Source organism: Rattus norvegicus, chromosome 2, assembly GCF_036323735.1.
Source record: "Rattus norvegicus strain BN/NHsdMcwi chromosome 2, GRCr8, whole genome shotgun sequence".
Classification (NCBI taxonomy): domain Eukaryota; kingdom Metazoa; phylum Chordata; class Mammalia; order Rodentia; family Muridae; genus Rattus; species Rattus norvegicus.
The window spans coordinates 2,721,878-2,734,311 of NC_086020.1; the positions used below are offsets into that span (position 1 = coordinate 2,721,878).

The 12,434-nt window shown below is 40.8% G+C and overlaps 1 pseudogene; it reads left to right on the forward strand.

Moving 5' to 3' along the window:
* The window catches only part of Uba52-ps20 (ubiquitin A-52 residue ribosomal protein fusion product 1, pseudogene 20), a 282,754-nt pseudogene that overhangs the window by 18,699 nt on the left and 251,621 nt on the right, over window positions 1-12,434 (forward strand).

The following is a 12,434-nucleotide window of genomic DNA, read 5'->3' on the forward strand; positions in this document are numbered from 1 at the left end:
TTATGGGGAAGCATTTTCTCAATCGAGGTTCCCTCCTTTATGATGACTATAGCCTAGATTGAGCTGACATAAACATGGAGAGCATATTCATATGTACACGTTCATATTTCACTGAAACCAACAAGAATCTTGTTTCACATACTCAAATATTATCATGAAAATATATTAAATTGCCATTAACTGTACATGTGATTGGGTAGCAAAGAGTGTTTCAGTCCAGCCAGGACTACATAATGTTGGGGTAGAAATCTCATTTCGCGTCCAGACAAACCACAATGGGACAACAAGGTTCCGTGTGGAAATGTTTAATGAGAGAAGAGTAGAAGAGGAGAGGAGTAAAGACAGGCCATGAGCATGAGGAGGGACGGGGGAAGGAGAATGGGGAGAGAAGGGACAAAGGGGAAGAGGGGAAGCAGGGCGAGAACAAGAAGCAAGAAAGGAAGAGAGTAAGAGAATGAGGAGGGGACAAGCATCCCCTTTTATAGTGCCAGGCATAACTGGCTGTTATTGAAGAGTTAAATTTCAAAAAGTTAGTCATAATCATTTGGAGCCACCCCCTCCCCTTCCTTCACTCCCTAGAGGTGAGTCATCCCCCTGCTGAGTGTGATGGATCATCCCTACCCACATTGCTGAGCAGCTAGGTTGCACGTATGCTTTGCTGATGTAACTCCGTGCCAAAAGTAACTACACCATTTGAATTAGCCAATCCTGTGTAACCTCGCGAAATTCCATGGCTTTCCCTATATAAACCCCCACCTTTAGAGGTTCGTGGTTCATCGGCCCTCTGTCTCCTGCGTGAGATGCGTGGCATGTCGGCCCGAGACCTTGGTGTCGGCCTGAGATCTCGTTAATAAAAGATGCCTCTTGTTATTACACCATGAATGGCTTCTCGACCTTCCTGGGGCATGCCGCCATCCCGACACTGGAGCGAGAGTCCCAATTTGGGGTTCTTCCTTTTGTTCTTTCATTACCAAGTAACTGTGGGAGTGGAGATTAGACAGAAAACTAACACATAGTGAGAACCTGTTTCCAAGAAAAAAAAAACAAAAACAAAAAACAAACAAGGAAAATGAACAAAAAGGTTTTTTCCAGGACTGAAGAGATGCTTCAGTAGAGAAGAGAATATAATACTCCTGCAGAGGATCAGAGTTTGGCCAAAGCAAAAACATCTAGCAGCTCACAACCACCTGACTCAGCTCCAAAAGCTCAGACACACTCTCTGGATGCCAGCACCTTCATTCACATGTGTGCATACCCACCATCACCACCAAGCAGGTACTACATACACATGCATATTATTAAAATAAAATAAAACACTTTAATAGAAAAAATTTTGAAAATTCAGACTCAAACTCTGAACATATATATCACAAATTCTCTCCTAAAAGTAGTATAGGAAAAAACTCCAGCATTAGAACCTCATTGATAGTAAAAAAAACCATGTAGTATGTGGAAAATTACTACAAATCATTTATAGGATTATACTCTATGAGGTGTCATGGTATAAAAGCATAAATTTCTGCTAATCCATAACGATCACCAGAAAGGAAATAGTTTATCGATGTCTCTGTGGTCTTATCTATAGAGAGGTTCCCCACTCCACAAGACTTGTCTGTTTATTTAAATAAGACTTTGTCTAAAGGGAAGAGGGCAATGGATTAGGATACAAATAACATGATGAGGCATAGTTCAAAAAATGAGGTTTTTCTTCCTGTTCCAAGCAACTTTTGCAATTACAATGTGTCCTCTTTACTATGCTGACTCATTAGGAAGCAATGGTTCTGTATTGACAAGTCATCAATTATAAAGCTAGACTTGTAGGTAAAAATCACCTTGTTTGAGGTGATTGGGTTTCCAAAGCTAATTGTATGGTGTTTGCTCATCTCAGGTGAGCATCAGTGAGAAACAGTGTCTAAAATACAATGCACAAAATAAATCAGCCCACAACTTCTCTATATTCTGCAGCATTAAAAGAGAAACTATCAATGATGATGTCAAAAACTTAAGCTTAAAAGTAAATTAGACATGAACTCATAAATCTACAACACATTATGCCCATCATTTGGGGAATGTCCTCAAAACACTTTAGTGATTTATCACAGGATTCTATCCTGCCAGTGCAGAGCAAAAATCATATTGGAACAGACTTAGAATCCCTTTAAAACGATACAAAACATAAAGTTACTTAAAGGCACCATCCAACCGCTACAGAGAGACACAATGGAAAGGATTTACTGATGAAAGACCTCAGCTCAGATCTTAGTCAAAGGACTGCCACCTTAGGTATTATACAGAGTATATTCAAGAGCAGTGAGCCTCAGATCTCTTCACCTATTAACAAGAAATGTGACTGACTAGTGATCAGAAAATCCCCATGTGGGGCCATATGTGAATATTAGGTAGTGATGTGACCAGAGTAAAGAGAACTGAATGTAAATTTGTCAAGCAAGGAGGGTTCCATTGTTTAATCCTGTCTTTAGCAGTCTTTTTCTTATTTAAGTTTTAAATTTAAGTTCTGAATAGAGTCTCCTCAAGGTTTAAAAGTAAAGAGTTTTGAACAGATGAGACTGATTTAAACTAGTCAGCTAAAAATAGTGTAAAATTCCTCAGTGTAGTTTTGTGTGGGTCCCATGTCCACTCTGCCACAGGGCAAGGCTGCAATAGGCGGGATGTGGGAGATGACTGCACTTACCCCATCGACCAGTGGTTGTATGGGAAGTCAAGGTACACTGCTCTGGGGATGATGAAATGCAGTCTGAGGCACAGGACCACTGGAGCTGCCTGAGGGATTGGGAAGGTTCCTTGGGCCTGCAACAAGGCAGGGGCTTTCGGGTTCTTATGCTCTTAGGCATCCAGGTGCCCCTGAATGCCACAGAAGAGTTGAGAATAGAGTTGGGGCCCATGGAACTGGATCTAGTCCCAGGCTGAAGGGGAAAGAAGGGGGTCTCTAGCTAGTCCTTTGAGGAGAGGCTTTGCTTGGTGAGGGGGTGCTTGGTTTGGCTTGGTTGTGGTGGTTGCTGTGGTTGGGAGAGCAGGAAGGCCTTCTGCAGGAGATTAGATGCTGGCTCTGTAGTCTAAAGCCTTCTCTGTGGCTCACCATGGTGAATCCCAATAAAATGAGGCAGTCCATGGTTTTACGATATTTATCGGCATGGTGAAAAGCATACTCCACTTCTTAGGGTGGACTTGCGATTAAGTACCTTTTGAAGGGTGAAATATCTAGGAAGGAAAGGTTATTGGCTAAGCCTCCAGGCCTTTGGTACCTCATTAAAATGGAGAAATGTCTTGAGTCTATGAGACCACAGGCCATGTCCTCTACCTGTGGAGGAACTTGAGGCATTACCTTTCTGTGACTGATGGAGGGCTGTGGGCTTGTGATCTGCCTAGTTTCCCAGGAGTCAGGCGAAATGCCTACTGTCTCTTCAGTGTCACCGGGATTTCTAGCCTTAGTTCAACCAGGAACCAGACTGTCTTTCATGGTACCACACAGTTCTTACTTCTTGTTTTCATATGACTCTATGAAAGTTGCCCAAAGTGCCTCAACCACTGAAAGGTTCTGTAAGCTAAAACTGTAAAGAAATATTAAGGCAAAAATATTAAATGTCAGCCAATCAGTGACTATAAAATATAACTATGCCCTGTTCCATTCAACATACCAGAACAGTCAGCCAGCTGGCTTCCCTTCAATGGAAGGGGAATGGTAGAGCGGCATGGATTTAGAATGTTTACAATAGGCTTCTTGACTTACAGGATTACTAAAGCATGTGTCCTTTTTTTTTTTTTTAATTTAGAGAATACTTTATTAGTTTTTGTAATCAAACCCACGTATATAAGACCTTACATATTTAATACAGTGTGTTACCCCTGTACAAATGGAAAAAACTTAAGTTCAACATTTCTAGACCAATATGGCTGTTAATTTCTGTACAGTGCCAACTCAACACAGTAAACGGGGATACTTTTTTCCAAAGTTGACAGCACAGGTAAAGTTTCAAAAAATTCAAATTATATATCTGTATATATATATTTATATTTATATAAAAAGACCAATAATAGAAGTGTTATACATCAACAGCAGCAACAGCTTTTCCAGGTTCTGCACTCATCTGAACAAAACTGTAGAGACATCCAGCATACTCCATTAAAAAAAAAAAAAACAGTAAAAAAACAAAACCCGAGAAAACAGCACAGTTCTGTTACTCTTGTGGTACCTGGCACCATTTTTTTTTTAAATTAGCTTCTCAATCATCATCTGGAAAGAAAACATTCTGAGCAACATCATTAAAAACAGCTCTGATAAAGCACGGTCACTACTACGTATCATAAAGCAGGTACAAGCTATTTTACATCCACAGAGGTATGATACAGTACTGTCCTACATCTATAATACTAGAGGATACAATTTAAAAGGCATTATTTGAGACTTGATTCTACTTTTCCAGCAGAGGGCCCAAAGGATGGTGTGACACAGCTTTGTAAAGAAACATACTCTAGACAGGATTTCCTTTCACTAGTGGCACAGTTCTAAGGATTCATTCTCTCCATGAATGTCAGCTAAAACCGTTATTAAAAAAATGAAATATCCCTAGAACAAAACCGTATAACCACCAGATTCACATGAAGATGACCTAGTGGAGACAAGCTGGACCTCACCTTACCAATAAGCTATCAAATCTGTTATGTTTAAACAGTGAGACCTCCAAGGAAGGAGATGCCAAGTAGTGCTTCAAAGCTTCGGACCACAATCAAACACAGCATCCTTTTCAACAGAAGCAGAAGCTCATCTGAATATGCTCATGGATGCTGACATCAACATTTAATCATCTCCTCACTCATCCAGGAAGAGGGGGAGATCAGTTACTACTGTACTTTATTGTGTTCAAACAAATCACCATGTTACAAAAATAGCAAGCTGCCATAATAAAAAATAAGGCTCCTCTATCCAGCACCAGATAGCATCATTTTACTTTCAAGCCTAGAAATTGCACACTTGTATATAAACCAATCGAAGATGAGGATTGAGAGTTCATCTTGGTGGATTTTTCCTTTGATGAATATGAAGTGTCCTTCCTTATCTTTTTTGATGACTTTTAATTGAAAATTGATTTTATTTGATATTAGAATGGCTACTCCAGCTTGCTTCTTCTGACCATTTGCTTGGAAAGTTGTTTTCCAGCCTTTCACTCTGAGGTAGTGTCTGTCTTTGTCTCTGAGGTGTGTTTCCTGTAGGCAGCAGAATGCAGGGTCCTCATTGCGTATCCAGTTTGTTAATCTATGTCTTTTTATTGGGGAGTTGAGGCCATTGATGTTGAGAGATATTAAGGAATAATGATTATTGCTTCCTGTTATATTGATATTTGGATGTGAGGTTATGTTTGTGTGCTTTCATTCTCTTTGTTTTGTTGCCAAGACGATTAGTTTCTTGCTTCTTCTAGGGTATAGCTTGCCTCCTTATGTTGGGCTTTACCCTTTATTATCCTTTGTAGTGCTGGATTTGTAGAAAGATATTGTGCAAATTTGGTTTTGTCATGGAATATCTTGGTTTCACCATCTATGTTAATTGACAGTTTTGCAGGATACAGTAACCTGGGCTGGCATTTGTGTTCTCTTAGGGTCTGTATGACATCTGTCCAGGATCTTCTGGCCTTCATAGTTTCTGGTGAAAAGTCTGGTGTGATTCTGATAGGTCTGCCTTTATATGTTACTTGACCTTTTTCCCTTACTGCTTTTAATATTCTTTCTTTATTTTGTGCGTTTGGTGTTTTGACAATTATGTGGCAGGAGGTGTTTCTTTTCTGGTCCAATCTATTTGGAGTTCTGTAGGCTTCTTGTATGCCTCTGGGTATCTCTTTTTTTAGGTTAGGGAAGTTTTCTTCTATGATTTTGTTGAAGATATTTACTGGTCCTTTGAGCTGGGAGTCTTCACTCTCTTCTATACCTATTATCCTTAGGTTTGATCTTCTCATTGAGTCCTGGATTTCCTGTATGTTTTGGACCAGTAGCTTTTTCTGTTTTACATTATCTTTGACCGTTGTGTCAATGATTTCTATGGAATCTTCTGCTCCCGAGATTCTCTCTTCCATCTCTTGTATTCTGTTGGTGAAGCTTGTATCTACAGCTCCTTGTCTTTTCTTTTGATTTTCTATGTCCAGGGTTGTTTCCATGTGTTCTTTCTTGATTGCTTCTATTTCCATTTTTAATTCCTTCAACTGTTTGATTGTGTTTTCCTGGAATTCTTTCAGGGATTTTTGCGATTCCTCTCTGTAGGCTTCTACTTGTTCTCTAAGGGAGTTCTTTATGTCTTTCTTGAAGTCCTCCAGCATCATGATCAAATATGATTTTGAAACTAGATCTTGCTTTTCTGGTGTGTTTGGATATTCCGTGTTTGCTTTGGTGGGAGAATTGGGCTCCGATGATGCCAGGTAGTCTTGGTTTCTGTTGCTTGGGTTCCTGCGCTTGCCTCTCGCCATCAGATTATCTCTAGTGTTACTTTGTTCTGCTATTTCTGACCGTGGCTAGACTGTCCTATAAGCCTGTGTGTCAGGAGTGCTGTAGACCTGTTTTCCTGTTTTCTTTCAGCCAGTTATGGGGACAGAGTGTTCTGCTTTAGGGCGTGTAGTTTTTCCTCTCTACAGGTCTTCAGCTGTTCCTGTGGGCCTGTGTCTTGAGTTCACCAGGCAGGTTTCTTGCAGGGGAAAAGTTGCTCCTACCTGTGGTTCCAAGGCTCAAGTTTGCTCGTGGGGTACTGCCTAAGTCCTCTCCGCGGCGGCAGCAACTGGGAAGATCTGCGCTGCTCTTTCCAGGAGCCTCCGTGCACCAGGGTTCCAGATGGTGTTTGGTGTTTTCCTCTGGCGTCTGGATGTGCACAGAGTGCAGTCTCTTCTGGTTTCCCAGGCGTGTCCGCCTCTCTGAAGGTTTAGCTCTCCCTCCCACGGGATTTGGGTGCAGAGAACTGTTTATCCGGTCTGTTTCCTTCAGGTTCTGACGGTGTCTCAGGCGCAGGGATCCTGCCGCTCCTGGGCCCTCCCCTACGGGAACCCAGAGGCCTTATACAGTTGCCTCTTGGGCCAGGGATGTGGGCAGGGGTGGGCAGTGTTGGTGGTCTCCTCCGCTCTGCAGCCTCAGGAGTGCCCACCTGATCAGGCGGTGAGGTCTCTCCCCCACGGGGTTTGGGAGCAGAGAGCGCATGTGTCCTTTTTGATGGGCACAGCAGTAGCAGCTCATTCTGGACTTCAATGTACATGTTAAGAGGCCTCTCACACCCCATTAAAACTTCCTTTTGTCTGCTTACGTGGGCATTGGTAAGCTTTACTTAATTTTGCTTATTTTTTGGATTTTCTGACATAGGGTTTCTATAGCAAAGGAGGGCCTAGAACTCAAAGTTATCCTACTGACTCAGACTGGGTCTTGGCATAGACTACCACATTTGATTCTTAATTTTAATATTTTTCAAAGGAACTATCTTCATTAGGAACAATCAGGTTTTCCACAAGTGGCATTTCACATATTTACTAAGAAAATTACTTATACAATAAATAAGAAAGAGCTTATTTATCACACCCTGACAAAATGCTCCCAAATACAGCTAATGGCATTTGTAACTCCTAAAGATATGAAGTATTAATGAAAGAAACGGAAGCTTGCCTTCCCCCCCACGCCCCCATAATTTCAACATTCAGAAGACTGAGGCTGAACAGTTATGGCTGGTTTGGGCTACCTAGGAGTGGTAATGGCGGTGTTGTGGGGAGGAGACATAAGAAGAACAAGCCAGGTACAGTAAATCATACCTGTAATCCCAGAACACAGGAAGAAGCTAAGGCAAGAGCATTCTGAGTTCAAGCCAACAGAGGCTAGATAGCTATGTAGTTAGATCCTATCTCAAACAAACCAATAACCAAAACAAGTAAGTGCAACTGCTTTGAGTGACTTTATTCAGTCTCATTGCTGTGGTCATATACAGATACAAAGTGCTACCTTACCCTCACTTAATAGTTACAAGAAATATTTGTTAACTAAAACAAATGTACAATGAGTTCACTGTTGTGTCCATTTTAGTAACACATAATGTACCACAAATGTAGAGAAAGCAACCTGGGGCCACTCTTAGACAAGGAGAGAGAAGCTGGGTTTGGGCCCACACTTATCTCTCTTCTCAGTACCTTTCTCCCTTACCTTAGCCACCAGTTTCCTACTTAGGCAGTTACTTACAACTGAGGACCTTAAGGTATAGTGCAATCCAGGGACATCTGTATTTAAAGGGGCTTCTCTGTAAGAAATCAATGGGACAGTCTTTTAAATGAAGAGAGTTAGTGAAACTGGGATATCACATGCAAAAGAAGATGGACCATTAGCTTACACTATATATAAATATTAATTCATAATAGATTTTAAAATGGACTTAAACATAAGACCAAAACTACTGAAGTCTAGAAAAAGAAAATAGGTAAATATTTTGACAGTGGATTTGTCAATGATTTCTTGGATATGATATGAGCCAATTGGATAGCTCAATGGGTAAAGGTTCTTGCGTCGCCAAGCCAGATGTAATCAGTTCAATACCTGGGACCTACACTAAAACCTGACTCCTACCGATGCCCCTGACCTCCTTGTTTTGAGGTTTGGTCTGTTGCTTTGCATTGTAATGCTAACTGCAGACCCCCAAGGCCTGATTGTCCCAGAGACAAGAGTCCACAAGTAGACCCAAGTGATGAGATGTGATCTTTTCCCCAAATTATTTCTGATAGTGAATAAAGATGCCAAAAGTCAACAGCTGGGCGGAAGACACAGAGACAGGGTTTAGCATTCCAGGACTTCTGGCATCAGAGAAGAACCATGAGGGGAAAAGAATGTGAAGGGAGGAGGAAGCCTCCATGGGTCAGGTAGGTTGGCTAATTGGAGTTAAGAGAAGCCCACACATAGGAAATTTAATTTTATAGTGGGATTATTGGCTGTGAAACAGACATAACAGCAAGAGGATCCATATCTGCCCAGCTCCTTTACTGATTAATGTAAATATAAAGCTTGTGGGTGTCTTTTATCTAGGAACTAAGTGGTCAGAGGCAGGGGAGAAACCCTGTGTGAGGATTAAACCATTTCTACAACATTCACACATACAAATCCTGTCATACACACACACACACACAAATAAAAATTGTCACTTTTAAAAGGGGTAAATGAATTTGTCATCACCTATGAGGATCCAAATTCTATCACTACAATCCATGGTGTAGGAGGACGACCTCCCCACTCATTTGTCCTCTGGTCTCCATATACACACACTAACATATATAGACATATGGACACAGAATACATTAATGAGTTAATTAATTAATCAATTAATTAATTAATTAATTAAAAGTTTTTCTAATTATCTGTTCTTGGCCCCAGCTCACTCTGTCTTTGCTTTACACAGCTCAACTCCCCACATCTGCCTCCCCTTCTCTCATGCCTGTCCTTCTTTCATGTGTGTTTCTCCTCCCTTAGTGTCCATGTTTAAATCTATATTCGCCTTCTTATAAACTATAACTCTGGTGATTAGACAGATACTTCCCAGGTTGAAAGAACTTGCTGTACGATCATGAGGCCTGCAGTCCGAATCCCAGCATCCTGCAAACACCAGTCACTATAGCTGCCAGGAATCAGACAACATCTTCTTAGGCAAAAATAATGAAATACTGCCAGTAATTTGGATGAATATACACTTATGAATATATGGCAAAATGCAAAACTTTGTCCTTTTAAGATGTAGCTCACAAAAAGAGTGAGTCAAAGGGAAGTAAACATACTGGTTTCTTTTATACCATGTGAACCAAACAAGTACTGTTATCTCTATAGATCTGTTCCTTTCTCATAAGCCAAATTTAAACAATGCTTTGGAAAACTATCCACCTGGACCTGGATCATCCTGCTCTGTTGTCTCCATCTTGATTTTCCTCACCTCTCTTTCTCCTCCCTCCTTCCTAGACTTTTCCCCACCTACCCTTCCTTCTCATCCAATGACAGGGTATGCCTTATCCCGGACTCGCTTTGCTCCATAATGGCATCACCTTACACAGAGCAGTGCCACAGATTTCAGCAAAATACAGGAGAGGGATGAACTGGGGAAATAGGATGCTCAATGTTCAACACAATGATGTGAAGGGTCAACATCTAGTCGAAATTCTGTTCTCAGACAGAACAAGGACTACATTAAACTCCTGGGGTTGGCTATTTCTGTAGATTTCTAATTTCTCAAAGCCTAGCTGAGGAGCCACCCACTTAGTTGAATGCTCACCTTGTTCAATCATTAATGTTTAGGAGGGTTTTTTTTTACCCTTTTACATCAATATGGGAAAGTTCGCCAACAGTAATAATAGTCTTGAATATAAGATCTGTTTGTCAAGTCCATTTTCCTCATGAAGAACTATTATAAAAATTGAGGACCAGCATGAAGGCTCAGCAAAAGGCTTTTGCCACAGAGCTTGATGACCTGAATTCAATACCTGGATCACATATGGTAGAAGGAGCTACCACCCACAAGTTGGCCTCTGACCTCCGTACCCATACACGTATACACATACATACACATAAAAATGCGATGAAAATTTAAAACGGAAAGCCTAACAAAATTAATTATAATTCAGCAAAGGTACCTTTAGTCCAATCCAAGTTGCTTTATCTTCTGCTGACTGCTGACTTAACAGTACAGAGGGGGAATGGAAAGAAATGGCCTATTGTTTTGACTGTGCCTAAAACCTCAAGCATGCCCAAGAGAAGGCAAGCCTGTAGGATGGGCAAGGTCCTAGAGGGATAGTACCAAAATATCACCACACAGTAGAGAACACATGTAGTCAGAAACTACTTAAACAGAATGTGTAAGTCCTCAATACACAGGACACAGTTGATGGTGCTTGGGGTGCAATTCTTAGGGGCCCTGAAGTGTGTAAAATACATGACACTTGTGTTATATAACTGTCTGGGATTCAGTGAATCTATATGCTTCAGTTCTAGCTTTGGATAACCTCAGTGGACCTTTGTGGAGTTTTTTATCAATAGAGTAGCTCTTTACCTCCTCATAACCTTATTATGCTTTAGGCTTTTATTGTTTTATTTTTCCCTCCCACTATTTAAAGTTGACCAGAAGAAAAGGGTTGTGTTGAGGCTAAGTTGGTTGGTCCGGTTTTCTTTTTGGAGGTAGGCTTCTGAACATCAAAATATCTGAATAGACCACCTCACCTCTAGATCCCAGTGAGGGCTTTTCAATAGAGCCCAATTGAAATTGTCTGATTGTTTCTTCTCAAAGATCAGGAAAAAACAACAGTGCCATTTCAGACCTCTTATAGAGGGAGGGGCATGTGGCTGCCTCAGTATTCTGTTGCTCGTGATTTTTGTAAAAACCGAATTTTTAAAGTCTGTTAATGTTTCACAAAGAGGAAAGCCACAGTTTGTGGTATCCTATAATTTTATAGCTTTACATTGTGTGTTTCTTCCTTTTAGGAAAAACCCTACCCAGTACAAGCCATCACATGCACAGAATGTCCAATGAGTGGGTTGGTTCTCCACAGTCCTTGGTGTAGTATTTAGTTTAGTCATTTACATTCTTTTGTATATGAACCCCAATAGGCTTATGTGTTTGAATACTCAGTCATCAGGGAGTTGAATTATTTGAGAAGGATTAGGAGGTGTGGCCTTTCCGAATAGGTATGGCCTTATTGAAGGAGGCATGTTATTGAAGGAGTGAGTTTAGAGGTTTCAAAGTCCAGTGTATCATTCTGGGATATATTAGGATGTACAGCCCTCAGTTACTGCCCCAGCACCTTCTTATTTGCTTCTGGCAATGATAACGTGTACTGATTTTCTAAAACAGTAAGCAAGCCCCCAATTAAATGTTTTCTTTTACAAGAGTTGCTTTAGTCATGGTATCTCCTCATAGCAATAGAATAGTGACAAACACAGAGTTTATTTGACTTACAATTTCAGGTAACAGTCCATTATTTCAGGAAAATCATAGGAATTGCAGGAATTTGAGGCAGATGGCTGACGAATATTCACAGTCAAGAGTAAAGAGAGCATATTTGCACGGATAGTTACTTAGTAGCTTTTTTCACTTGTACATATAGTTCAGGGCCCAACCTAGGGAATGGTGCTGCCCATAGTGAGCTAGGACTTCTTACTAAGTATTCAAACATATGAACCTTTGGCAGCCATTCTCATTCAAGCCACCATAATCCCTTGTTCCCTAAGTTGATCTTGCCAGGATATGTAATGACAGTAAGACAAATAAGACTAGAACAAAAATTGGTACCAAGAGTAAGATAGTCGTTGGGTGCTGAGATTAAAAAAAAAATTCAAGATATCTACCACCACCACCACCACAACCACCAAAACTTGTCTATACTCCAACATGATCGAAACAATTCCTAAGTAAGACTCTCTTCCCAGGTGATTCTAGATTG